Genomic DNA, 14,442 nt, shown 5'->3' on the forward strand with positions numbered 1-14,442 from the left:
GTCCCAGGCTGTGTGTTAATCCTTCCAACGTAAGACTTCCTGAAGCCAACTCTGGGCTGGGCTGGGGAGCTTATCAGTTGCCTGGCTGAAGATTCAGCTGCTGACATCCTGTTTTAGTACCGATGGCCTTCAAGGAAGTGGGACGAGTGAGACCCTCCTGGTGCCCCGCAAGTCATTTCATTCATTCACTCACTCATTCATTCATTCATTCATTCAACAAGCATCTTCAGTGCCCATTGCCTACAGAGCACACCTCTGAGTGGCCTCTGTTGCTTTTCCATGTGTTTTTGAGTTATCTCCTTGGTCCTCTTTGAATTTCTACTTTGTTCTCTAAAGTAGGGGGATTTTAACTACAGTGGCCAGTCAGTCCCAGAAGGAAACAGATGGCATGTTCAAATTGGATAATGGAGGGAGGCTGAATCAAGGGACTAGTTAGGCGTCAGCGGGGTGTCGGGGATTCACAAGGGATCGTGCGTTCCCCAGCTAGTTACAGTGCGAGAGCTCCTGCCTGCTGAAGCCTGGCTGCCAAGGGAGCAGTTCCCCAGCTCAGAGAGGTTGTATGGAGAGAACCACCTGAGGGAGAAGCTGTGACCTTTTGCTGAGGACCAGAGCCAGCCTGAGGTGGCCTGCAGTGAGGGAGCCCAGGAAGAACTATTCTGACCTCACTCTTCCCTTGCCCTTGCGTATCTCCCTGGGGGCTCCCTATCGGCCAAACCCGATGAAAAGCCAAAGGACAGAGGAGACTGTTAAGTCTGAACAGGTCAGTCTCCATGGGCACAGAGCCGGGTGGAAGAGGGTGAAGAGTGGTTCTAGACAGGTACATGGAAGATACTCCGTTTCTTCCCTCCCAGTAGTCATCGTAGGTCACATGGATAAGTGCTCAAAAATGTCGGCTCTTACCATTAGTGCTTGTATTAGTTGTTCACTGGTGCGTGACAAGTCCCCCCCGGACTCAGCGGTTTTAAAAGCTTATGAATATTTCTTACCTCACCCAGTTTCTGGGGGTCAAGAACTGGGAGCAGCTGAGCTGTGTGGTTGTGACTCATGGTCCCTCCTGAGGCTGCAGTCAAGCTGGTGGCCAGCCATCTGAAGGCAGGACTGGGAGTGAAGGATCCAGCTGGCTCCCTTCCATGGCTGGCGAGCTGGCACTGGCTGTTGGCAGAAGCCCTCAGTTCCTTGCCATCCAGACCTCTCTGCAGGGCTGCTTGAAAATCCTCATGACTTGGCGGCTGGCTTCCTCCAGAAAGAGTGATCCAGGAGCAGAAGTCTCAATGAGTTTTCTGACCTAGTCTCCAAAACCACAGACCATCATTTCAAAAACATCCTAGCGGTTACACAGGTTGGTCTATTCAATGTGGAGGAGGCTCCATGGGGGCAGGAACCCTCGGAGTCCTTCTTAGAGGTTGGCGCCCACAGTTCATAATACAGTTGCTCATTTAATCCTTTCAACAATCCTATGAGCTTATCTAACGAAACAAAATGAAACAAAACAAAAACCTAACAAACATGGGGCAACTGGAGGGCTCTGATGGTGGAGCCTGTGACTCTTGTTCCCAAGGTCATGAGTTTGGGGGACATGGAGCCTACTTAAAAAACAATAAACAAACAAACAAACAAAAAAAACAAATCCTATAAGGTAAGTATTATTGTTACTACTATTGTCACTTTTCTTTTGGGAAAATAGAGGCACAGAAAAATGAAATAATGTGCCCAAGATTATGCAGCTGGTTAGTAGCAAAGCCAGGAATTCAACCCAGGTGGTCTTAAAAAAAATTTTTTTTTAAAGATTTATTTATTTTAGAGAGGGGGAGAGAGAGAGAGCACAGTGGGGAGGGGCAGAGGTAGAGGGAGAGTCTGAGGCTGACTCTGTGCTGAGTGTGGAGCCTGAGCCGGGGCTCGATCTCACGACCTGGAGATCACAACCTGAGCCAAAACCAAGAGTTGGATACTTAACCAACAGGTGGTCTTTTTAAAAAAATCAATTTTATTGGGGTATAATTCACATACAGTAAAAAATGCTAACAGAGTTATAGAACATTTTTCTCCTCCCCAAAATTTTTCCTCATGCCCCTTTGTGGCCATTCCTCCTGGGCTCTGCTCCAGCCAATCACTGATCTGCTTTATGTCTCTACAGATGGTCTTGTCTGTTTCGAACTTCATATAAATGAAACCATACAGTATATTCCCATTTGTGACTGGCTGCTTTTGTTGAACAAAAATGTTTACAAGTTTCCTATATATTGTTACATGCATTGGTAATTATTATTTTTTTTTATTGCTGAGTAATATTCTGCATTGATATAGGAGAAGTCCCTGACTAGTTTCCTGTTCAATGTCATTTGGGTTGTTTCCAGCTTGGGGCTATTCTGAATAAAGCTGGTATGGACTTCATGTTCTTCTTCTTTTTAAATATTTTGTTTATTTATTTGACAGAGAAAGAGATCACGAGGAGGCAGAGAGGCAGGCAGAGAGAGAGGGGGAAGAAGGCTCCTTGCTGAGCAGAGAGCCCGATGCGGTGCTCGATCCCAGGACTCTGAGATCATGACTTGAGCAGAAGGCAGAGGCTTAACCCACTGAGCCACCCAGGCACCCCAGACTTCATGTTCTTTGTATGGACTTGTGTTTCATTTATCTCAAGTAAAGAGCTAGTGGAACTGCTAGATCAAATGGTCAGTGTATATTTACCTTCATAAGAAACTGCCAAACTTTCCTAGTGTAATTTTGCCAGTTTATACTCCCACCAGCAGAATATGTGGGTTCTGGTTGTTTCATATCCTCACCAATATTTTGTATCATCGGTCCTGTTAATTTTAGCCATTCTAATCTATTTATATCTTTCTAATTTATTTTAATTTAATTTATTCGAGAGACAGAGAGAGGGTGTGTCAGAGAAAGCATGAGTGGTGGAGAGAGAGGGAGAAGCAGGCTCCCCATTGAGCTGGGACCCCAATGTGGGGCTCGATCCTAGGACCCTGAGATGATGACCTGAGCTAAACGTGCACACTTAACCGACTGAGCCACCCAGGCGCCCCTAATCTGTGTATATCTTATTGTAATTTTAATTTGTACTTCCCTGTCAGCTAAAGATATTAAGTGTATTTTCATGCACATACTGGCCATTTGTATGTTCTTTTTTGGGAAGTATGTGTTTGATTCTTTTGCCTCTGTTTTACTGGGTTATTTGTCTTCTCATTATAGAGTTGTGAGAGCTCTTTATTGTGGACATAAATTTCTTTGCAAGATATACACACACAACACACACACACACCCACAAAATGAACATTTTCTGTAAGCTTGTGGCTTACAGTTTCATTTTTTGATAGTATAGTTTGAAGAACAGAAGTATAAAATTTTGATGACGTTCTATTTATCAATTAATCGCTTTTGTTATTTGTGCTTTTGTGGGTCCTAAGAAATTTTTGCCTACCCCTAGGCCACAAGGATTTTCTCTTATGCTTTTCTCTAGAAGTTTTATGGTTTGGGTTTTTGCATTTAGATCTCTGATCCATTCGGAGTGAGTTTTTGATATGGTGTGAGGTAGGGGTCACAGTTCATTTCTGCTTTGGCACAGGTTTGTTCTAGTACCAGCTTCCTTTCCCCACTGAATCATCTTGGCACCTTTGGCAAAATCAGTTGATTGGATGTGTATGGATTTTTGGACTTCATTCTGTTTCATTGATCTATATGTCTGTCCTTGTGCTAATACCACATTGTCTTGGTTACTGCAGACTTTACAGCAATTTTCGAAATCAAGTAGCCTCAGGTGTCATAACTTTGTTCCTATTTTCAAAATTGTTTTTGGCTCTTCTAGTTTGTCTGCATTTCCACATACATTTTAGAATCTACTTGATCATTTCCACCACCACAAAAAAAAAAAAAAAAACTGCTGAAATTTTGATCAGGATTGCACTGAATCTATAGAATCACTATGGGATGAAGTGAAATTTTATAGGTGAATGTGGTAAATCTCCATTTATTTAGGTCTTTTATTTCTCTCAGTAAGGTTTTATAGTTTTCAGTGTATAGATCTTGCATATTTTATTAACTGTATCCCTAAATATTTTATGTTTTTTGATGCTATTGGAGATGTTTTCATGCATTTAACTTCCCAACTATTCATTGCTGGTATAGAGAAATGCATTTTTATATATTATCTTGTACCCTTTCATTTTGTTAAACAAAGTTCTTATAGTTTTGTTTCGTAAATTCCTAGGATGTTCTACGTGTGTAACCATGCCATCCGCAAATAAACACAATTTAACTTCATCCTTTCCCCATTTTTTTTCTTCCCTTGTTGTCCTGGCTAGGACCTTCAGTCCACTGTTGCATAGAAATAGAGCAGATAGGGGGCGCCTGGGGGGCTCAGTGGGTTAAGCCTCTGCCTTCAGCTCAGGTCATGGTCTCAGGGTCCTGGGATTGAGCCCCGCATCGGGCTCTCTGCTCAGCAAGGAGCCTGCTTCCCGCCCCCCGCCCCCCACCTACTTGTGATCTCTGTCTGTCAAATAAATCAATAAATCAATAAATAAATCTTGAGAAAAAAAAAAGAAATAGAGCAGATATTCTTGCCTTGTTCCCAGTCATAGGGTTAAAAGTGTTTAGACTTTCAGCATATGCTGGCTACAGGTATTTTGTTTTAAAGATTGACAATTAAAAAAAATTTCTTATTTACTTATTTATTTCAGATCTTATTTGTTTGTCAGAGAGAGAGGGCACAAGCAGGGGGAGAAGCAGGCGGAGGGAGTAGCATGCTTCCCGCTGAGCAGGGAGCCCACTGTGGGACTTGATCCCAGGATCCTGGGATCATGACCTGAGCTGAAGGCCGACGCTTAACTGACAGAGCCACCCAGGCGTCCCTCTTTTTTATTTTAAAAAGATTTTATTTATCCATTTGAGAGAGAGAGAGAGTGAGTGAAGGGAGGGGCAGAGGGGGAGAATCTTTAAGCTGAATTCTCGCTGAGCATGACACGTGGCTTGATCCCATGACCCATGAGATCATGACCCCAGCTGAAACCAAGAGTCGGACGCCGAACCAACTGAGTCACCCAAGTGCCCCTAAAAAATTTATTTTAAGTTATCTCTTCGTGGGGCTCGAACTCATGACCCAGACAGAGATCAGGAGTTGCCTGATCTACTGATGGAGCCAGCAAAGTGCCCCATCTGTAAGTATTTTGAAGATGCCTTTCAGCAGGTTGAAGAAATTCTCTTTATTTTGGCCCGGCTCAAGTTTGTTTTTGTTTTTAAATCATGAATGGGTGTTGATTTTATCAATGTTTTCTCACATCAATTGGCATGATCATGAAGTGGCCCCAGATATATCCTTTAAAAAAAAATTGAGGTGAGATTCACCGAACATACAATTAACCATTTTTAAAGTGAGCGGTTCCGTGGCGTTGTCTAACCACTGCCTCTACCCAGTTCCTGAACACTTTTCTCACTCCACAAGGAAACCCTGTCCCCATTAAGAAGTTACCCCCCATTCTCCCTCCTCACAGCTCCTGGCAACCATCAATTTGCGTTCCATCTCTATGGATTTACCTATTCTGGACACTTTGTATAAATGGGGTTGTGCAATATGTGACCTCTCATGTCTGGCTTCTTTGACTTAGCATAACATTTTTGAGGTTGGTTGACACTGCAGCATGTGGAAGTACTTTATTCCTTTTTATGGCTGAGTAGTATCTCATTATATGGAAACACCACAATTTCTTAACCCAGCTGTATTCTTTTTTTTTTTTTTAAGATTTTATTTATTTGACAGAGGTCACAAGTAGGCAGAGAGGCAGGCAGAGAGAGAGACAGAAAGAGAGAGAGGGAAGCAGGCTCCCTGCTGAACAGAGACCCTCGATGTGGGGCTCAATCACAGGACCCTGAGACCATGACCTGAGCCTAAGGCAGATGCTTAACCCACTGAGCCACCCAGGTGCTCCTACCCCGCTGTATTCTTAACCATTATTCTATGCTGTCTTTCCACGTGCCTAGTGTTGTCATTAACTCTCCAGGGACAACAGAAAACAGAGAATTAGCCCTGCCCAAGTGGAGCCGAAGTTGCTTCTGGAACTTAGTATGCTTTCTGGTGATCATGTGTTTCCATTCCTGGTCACACTAAAGGCCCTGTACATTCCTGCTCATAGCGCACCAGTATTTAGCTCACTATTCAGATAGGTGTTAATCTGGGTAGGCTTCAGGGAGGAAGCAGCTTTTGAGTGGCGCCTTGAGGTTCGAGGAGGTGAGCATTCTCCTTGAGCCCACAGTGATTAAAACTATCGTTTATCATGCTCATTCCATGTGCCACATATTGTAATGAATGTGTTAACTTCCCAGGGTCAGCCAGCTACTAAGGGGCAGAGGAAAGTTTGGATTTGAACCAGGACCCACACCTGGAAGGACTGCCTTGTACTGACTGCCTTTCTAAGCCTCACTCCAGACTGGGATTGGGTTTTTTTCTTTTCTGTATCCTATCTCCCCTGTCTTTCTTCTTCTGGGGACATCTGGATGGGACTAGAGAGTGACAGAATGAAGGGCAAAGCCTGGATTGGGGCACCCCACATCTTGGAAAGGACTCTTCAGCTCCTACCCTGCCAGGTCCTTTGGACTTAGCTGAGACTTGGGCCTCTGGGGCATCCTCTGTCCTTCGCAGCACCCTTTCCTCCCCCAGCCTCCCTACTCCTCCTTCCTTAGCCCCTCTAGCTCATCGGGCTGTGCTGGAGTCTGTGGGGAAAGGAGCAGGATTTTGGCTAAATATAAACCAGGCTGTTCCAGTTTCCAAATAGAACAAAGGAGCAGGGTGTTAAGTTGATTTTTATAAATAAAGAGAGAGGGAGTGAGAGAATATTTTTTCGAGATGTTTAATAAAATCGCCTGTGAGAGGCAGGAAAATCACTGGGCTGCAGTGGGAGGGTTTGGAGGAGGAAGGGGGTGAGTGAGAGGGTGGGAAGTGCTTCCTCCTTCCTGCTGTGATCCTTGCCAGTGTCCTTGTCCTTCTCCTGGGACCAGAGAGAGACGGTGGGGCAGAAGGGGCCCGAGAGGCAGGGGAGGGACATGAGGGTCCCCGGGAGGAGGAGGAAGAGAAGGACAAGGAAGGCTCATAATCATAACAGCTACTGTGTGTCGAGCAGCCACTGTACGCCAGGTCCTGGGCTAGATGTACGCATCATCTCACCAAGTACGCACAAACGCTGAGAAGCTGGGATGCTCGTCATTGGGTGTCTGCGATCTAGCCCCTGCCTACCTCTCTGACCTCATCTCCTCACTCTCTCCCCCTGGCTCACTTCACTCCCACCATGCCAGCTCCAACACCAAACTCATTCCCTTCTTAAGGCCCACGTGCCTGCACTTCCCTCTGCCTCAAGGTCTCATGGCCAGCTCCTTCCCAAGGTTCAGAAGAAGGGACGCCACATTTTCCTGACCACCTTGTCTGAGAGCTCACCCTTGCACCTACCCCAGTTAGGAGCACACTGCCTTGGTTCATTTTCTTCATTCACATATCACTTATTTTTTTTTAAGATTTTATTATTTATTTGAAAGAGAAAGAGAGCTTGAGAGAGTGAGATCACAAGCGTGGGGGAAGGGTAAAGGGAGAAGCAGACTCCTTACTAAGCAGGGAGCCTGATGCAGGACCTCGATCCCAAGACTCCGGGATCATAATCTGACCTGAAGACAGATGTTTAACCGACTGAGCCACCCAGGCGCCCTCACATATCACTTCTGAAATTATTTGCTTATGTCTCTCTTCTGCGTCCACCAAAATGAAAGCCCCACGAGGGCAGAGGTTCTGTCTCCCTAATCCACTGCTATGGGACCAGGGTCTACAGCAGAGCCTGGCACATGGTAGATGTTGCTAAATATGCATTCACTAGAATGAATGGATAAGTGAACGAGGCTCAGAGAGGTAAAGTGACTTGCTCAAGGTCACACAGCTAGGAATGACAGAGCCAGAAGGGAGCCCAGATTTGTCTGACTCCCAAGCACATGCCCTTTCTACTATTTTAAAGATATATTTTTCAATTAGCAATAATCGCGCCTCGGATAAACCTCATTGGCTACGATACTGCCACTGCGCAAAGCTTAAAGATATATTTTTGAAGATTTTATTTATTTATTTATCAGAGAGAGAGAGAGGTCAAGCAGGGGGGAAAGCAAGCAGAGGGAGAAGCAGGCTCCCCGCTGAGCAGGGGCCGGGATCATGACCTGAGCAGAAGGCAGATGCTTAACCGATGGAGCCACCCAGGCACCCCTCTACTATTTTATGTCTTGAGCATGGTGGAAGAGGGGACTTGAGGGGATGTCTCTGGAACCCGGGGGTCTGGGGCGATGACCAGACACAACCCTGGAGGATCAAAGTGGGGTGCCAATGAAGCCAAATTGTCCCCATCACCTTCATCTTTAAACCATGTGTGTGACACATAAAAATTATTATGCAGATCTTTTTGGGAGCCGTTAGGCAGAGAGTTTTACTCAATATCACCCAAAGGAGAGCTAATCTGTGCTTTGGGGAGTGGCAGAAAACTTCTCATCTCAGGAAGTGGAAGGGATGCCAGGGGAAGCAGAGATATTTTGCACTCCCACCCACCTGCTCCCCTTCTCCCCACCGCTCTGCACCCAGTGCTTTGTCACATGGGGGTGGGCTAGGAACAAGTAGTTGCACATGCCCCCGGGGCCTGAGGGGAGGTGGCTGTGCTTTTCTGCTGACGTCAGGTTCTGCCTCACAGGTACCGTGTGGCTTGGACAAGTCACGGATCTCTCCGAGTCTCGTTTCTTCCCCTGTAAGATGGAGATGGTGATGTTTGCTTGGTTATGAAGATTAGGGATACAGCATTACATGCCAGGAACCTGAACTTCAAACCCGTGGTAGATGCTCAGCAGAACAGGTGGAAGCTGCCATTTTCTTATTTATTATTACCTTTCTCTGAGTTCTAATCTAATTGCTCACAGGGACCATCCCTCCGTTAACTGAATAACTACTATATCCCAGGTTCTGGGCTAAACACTCTAGGTGGGGTATCGTGTTGCATCCCCATACCATTTCCAGGAAGTAGGCACTATTATCATTATCTTCATAATACTGTCATAATAGCATATTATTATCATCTTACTATTATTATTATTATGAGTGAGGAAAAGAGGGCGTGCAAGGGGGAAGTGACTTGCCCAAGGTCACACAGCCCAAAAGGAGCAGCCCTGGGTCTGAAATCCAGGTAGACTCACATGAAGATCTTGGGCTTTTCAACAGTACGCCATCCTGTCTCTGAGGACTAGGGAATAAGTGGGCTTTCTGGAGCTATGAGAGGTAGAGCCTGGGACAAGTGGGGAGTGACAGGGCCACAGAGGGTCATGGTGAGAAGGAGAGGCCTGCCCTTGATGAAGAGGTCCGTGAGGGAGTGGGGGGTGGTGGGGTTAGGGAGTCATGCTGCAGGTTGAGGGGCTGTGGCTCTGAGCCTCTGACTCACTCAGACAGATCAGCTTGATTCCCAGCCGCAGGGGATGCTATTTATAACCTGCAGGTTCTAGCAGCCTCTGGAGCATGGAGCCTTGCAGGTACCTGGGGCCCTTCTCCCAGGGCTGTGTGGCAAGGAGGGGAAGGCATGTGGAGGGAAGGCCACCCGCTGAGCCTCCATTCTCCTTGGTCTGGATGCTCCGATCAGCACAAAAGGCACATCCCGGTGAGTGAGTGACCGGTGGCTCACTTGTCATCAGCAGAGTGCCCGGCACCTAAGACGCTTGAATGACTGAATGAGTGAATGAATGAAGAGCAGCAGCTCCAGGCTTGTTGTTGTTTTTTAATTATTTAACTAATCTGAGAGAGAGAGACAGCAGAACGAGAGAGCAAGAGAGCACAAGCAGAGGAGGAGCAGAGGGAGAAGAGGGAGAAGCAGAGGGAGAAGCAGACTGCCCTGCTGAACAGGGAGCCTGATGCAGGACTCAATCCCAGGACCCCGGGATCATGACCTGAGCTGAAGGCAGAGGCTTAGTTGACTGAGCCACTCAGGTGCCCCTGCAGGGTTTTTTTTGTTTTGTTTTGTTTTGTTTTTTAATTGGGTCAGGTCACATCATTTCTCTGCCCGAAACTCTCCAGTACTTTTTCATCTCATTTGGAGTAAAAGCCAAAGCCCTCATTAGTGGTCTAAGAAACTCATACACAATCTGGACCCTGCATCTTCTGACTTCCTAGCCTCCCTCCTGCCTACTTCACTCTAGAGGCCTCTTTGCTGCTCTTGGGAACATACTAGGTGTGTTCCTGCCTTGGGGCCGCTGCTCTGTTTCCTCCTCTTGGGATGCTTTTCCCCTAGATACTGGCATGTCTTCCTCCCTTACCTCCTTCGGGTCTCTTCGCAAATGCCCCCTTCTCATGAGGCCTTCCCTGACCATTCTGCTTCAAACTGCACCCACGCAGGGATGCCTGGATGACAAAGTCGGTTAGTGTCCAACTCTTGATTTTGGCTTAGGTCGTGAACTCAGGTTCATGAGATCGAGCCCTGCATTAGACTCCCCGCTCGGTGCAGAGCCTGCTTAAGATTCTCTCTCCCTCCGCCTCTGCCTCTCCACACACACCCCAGCGTGTACACACGCACCCGCATGTGCACTCTCTCTCTCTCTCTCTCAAAACAAGAACAGCAACAACAAAAAAACCCCTTGCTTCTATGCAATACACTCCTTGTTCTGTTTCCCTACTCAGTTTTTTCCCATGACAGTTGCCATTATCTATTATAGTACATATATTACTAATATCTCCTTTTTATTGTCTCCTTCTATTAGAATGTCGGTTCCGGAGAACAGGAGTTGCTGTCTCTTTTGCCCACTGCTGTATCCCTAGTGCCAAGCACAGTGCCTGGCACGTACACAGAGCTCAGAACATTTGTAGACTGCATGAGTTCACGGAGATTTTCATGGACTTGCTGTGTAAGCTTGGACAGCTCACTTCACCTCTCTGGGCCTCAGTCTGTTGTGGACTCTGTGGCCTTTCAGTCTGGACAGTCCGAGGGCTCTCTCCCTTCAGGCCAGCTCCTGAGTTTTTTTTTTTTTTTTTTCCTCAGAATGAATACTTGCTAGAAGGGGAACTGGCCAAGGCCCGGCTTGATATTTTTCTCCCAGACTAGACTGCTCTGTGCAAAGTGTTCAAGCCTGTGAGCGGGCATGTGCCAGCACTCTCGTATATGTGAGGGGCTTCGAGCAGATGCATTTGTGTGAAGGAAGCCTCAACATGTATTTGGGAACCTGGTAGAGATAGGGCATTCCAGCAAAATGTCAACACAGGTCCTAATTCTGTCTTCCTGCTTCTTTTTGTTTCCAACGGAGCAAAAAGTAGGAATTTCCAAGGGCATGGCAGACCCTTCTCAAATGAACTGATGGAAACACCCACTTCTCTGGAGATGCAAGGAAAGAGCTTGTTGGCTGTGAATCCCCATACCTGTAACAGGCTGTTTCCGCTTCCTCAGGACCAGCTGTGAGAAACCCACACCAGAGCTGCCCACCTTCCAATAAGGGAAGCCCACAGAACTGCGAGCTTCAATGGGGATGCCAGGCCCATTTTTAGATCTCATCTGTTCTTAATGGGAGATGGGTCCAAACTTCCCCAGGTTTCTAGAATAATCCCTGGCAGGTCTTCCTCCTTCATCTCCCCAGGTCTCTGCTCAAATGCCAACTTCTCATGAGGCCTTCCCTGACCATTCTGCCTAAAACTGCACCCGTGCAATACGTTCCTTACTCCCTTCCCTGCTCAATTTTCTTCATGACACTTGCCATTAACTAACACACTGTATAGATTATTGGTGGGCATTAGGGTATGTTCACACACTATCCCATAATTACACGATCTCTTCTGCTTTGGCACACCCCAGGCCTACCTAGCACAGTACCTGTCATCTGGTAGGCACTGCTACATTTTTGTTGCAAAGTTCATCTTCATAAGTAATGGGCAGAAGGCAATATTGTCATTTTACAGATGATGAAACAGAGGCTAAGCAGTGACATGACTTGCCCAAAATCACACAGCCAGGACATGAATCCTGGCAGACAGCTGGCTCAGGTTTAACAGGGAAGAAGAGAGGGCACTCCTGCCCAGGAGCCACCACACTTTGGGAAAATTTGGCTTTCAAAGGATGAGCCAGGGCGTCAGAGGGTTTGGATATTTGGGAGACAGAGAAAATTGAGTTCAAATCCTAGGAGGGCCATTAAGTGTGCGTTTGGACAAGTTCCTGGTTTTTATTACACGAGCCTCAGTTTCTCCATCTGTAAAACGGTCACATCAACCCTTAAGACTACACAGAGCCACCGGCAGTGTTCACTGAGATATTTCAGCTCAATGCCTGGTGCAGGTCTAGGTTCAGTACATCCCATGCCCACCCTGACCTCCCAAGTAACCTCGCAAACCCCTCTCCCAGTTCTTTCATCCCTCCAGCGGACCAGGTTGAAATGCCCCAACATCCGGGCTAGGGTGAAGAGATTACATGATGAACAGTTCCCCCGCGCACGCGCAGCTTCCACATCACAGGGCTGGGCGCCACACAAGTGCGCAGGTGCGAGGCAGGAGGGAAGCCATGCTCCCGTTGGGAGACGTGGGACTATTACTTTCTCGTCTTGCCTGGAGCTCCAGGTCTTGGAGCCCGTGGATGTGCGCTTGATTGGGTGAGAGAAAGCAAAGACTTTCTAGAACTTCAGACGAAGTTCTTTTGGCCTTTCTATTTTTGAGGGAGGCTTTGCCCTGTTCCTGGGGCCAAGGCAAACCCCTGCTAGGGGAGTTGGAGATAGGGCCACCGTGAAGCCCGCCAGCCCTGCTGGGCGACCCTTCCTCGTTCGGAGGAGGAGGCACCCGTGAGTGTTCAGCCTTTGTCTGGTTTTCAGCACTAGGATACAGTGACATAGGCCCAGCTGGGGAGACAGACATTCCCTGGGAAGTGTAAACTGAGTGGAAAGCAGAGGGATGAGTCTGAGTTGGTCTGAAGAAAGAAGGGAGAAGAGATTGCAGACAGTCCTAGGGACAGAAAGGGCAAAGGCCTTCAAGTGGGAAGAAGCCTGGCTGGTCGAGAGTCCTGAGGCAGGGATGGTGGCCATGTGAAGAATTTTGGACTCGAAACCTAACCAGTGGGAAGTCATTGAAGCTGGGGAATAATGTGATCTTTATAGTCCTGCATTGAATACTTTGCCTTTCCAGAAGGAAATTTTTTTGGCATTTTTTTTCCCCAAAAAAAAGGATTTTTGAATTCCACACCTGCTATTCTAATTTTTTTTTTTTTTTTGAGAAGTAGAGAATAAGAGAACAATGGACTACATATATACCTCCAGGATTAAATGTGCTAACAGATGCAAACTGCTTAGCATTCTATATGTGCTCTATAAATGGTAGTTCCCTTATCTTTCCTCTAAATTCCATTCCACAACTACTTCTATTCCAGGAGCAGGAAGGAGACCGATCCTCCCTGCAGACCGAAGATAAATTTCATTTGAAGTACCCCAGGTGGATGAAAAATCTGGATTGGTTCAAAAGATCAAAAGGTGATTATTTTACCAAATGATTATTCAAATAGTAAGCACGCCCCAATCGTACAACCTGTGTTTTGATTTATGGAAATAAAATTCATATCGAACTTCTTTAGGAACAAATTTATCCCGTAAAATGAGATCAAATTGCACAAAGTGAGAACCCACCTCTTTGTTGTTTCTTACTAGGATCACCACTTTTCTGGCCACATCCTAGGCTTTTGAATATTTGTGTGATAGGCTTAAATACTGGAATATGTTTTCTGCTAAATCTCAAGTTGGGGGCCTTAGTTCTGTGGTTTTTGCTTTATAGTTGTTAACATGAATTTTGATGACATGAGAAAGCTTGTTCTCTGAATTATATTTAGCTCATACAAACTCTACTGCACAATTATGTTGTAAAGAGGAATTAGGTTTTATCTTTAAGTTGTTATTATAGCCTTGTGAGAAGGTGAACGTTGAGAATAAGTATAAAGTAGTAGCATATCGTATTATTAATTTCACTCCTTTTAAAAACACTGCATTGCAGGGCCTAGGACAGACTTACACCAATGGTAGGTTTATCAGTCAGGGTCTGTAAGAAACAGATGGCACTCTCAAATTAGATAATTAGGGGAGGATTTAATAGACTATATACAAAGGTCAGTAGGGTGTTGGGAAACCTTTAGGATAGTGCAGTAACCAGGAGGCTCGCCATAGCAGTTGGTCTTTATCACTTCTCGATCTGAATATTGAAAGGGGGGAGAAATGATCGAACCCAGAAAGAGGACCCCCTTGAGGAGGAGCGGTGATCTGTTGTCGATAGACACAAACAATCTTATCTGATTCCGAGGTGATCTGGTATGGGGGAACTGCGGCGGGTGGGGTAGGGGGACGCTTTGACCTCACCTTCCTTCTGCCCTCCAGTCTTCTGCTGTGCCCAAATGGAAGCTAAGAGGACAAAGGAGTGAGTTGATGTAGTTTTTTTAA

General features: G+C 46.2%; 1 pseudogene; it reads right to left on the minus strand.

Moving 5' to 3' along the window:
* Window positions 1-7,944: 7,944 nt before the first annotated feature.
* On the minus strand, window positions 7,945-8,065 carry LOC125082807 (uncharacterized; annotated as a pseudogene).
* Between the last annotated feature and the right edge of the window lie 6,377 nt (window positions 8,066-14,442).

Source organism: Lutra lutra, chromosome 12, assembly GCF_902655055.1.
Source record: "Lutra lutra chromosome 12, mLutLut1.2, whole genome shotgun sequence".
NCBI lineage: Eukaryota > Metazoa > Chordata > Mammalia > Carnivora > Mustelidae > Lutra > Lutra lutra.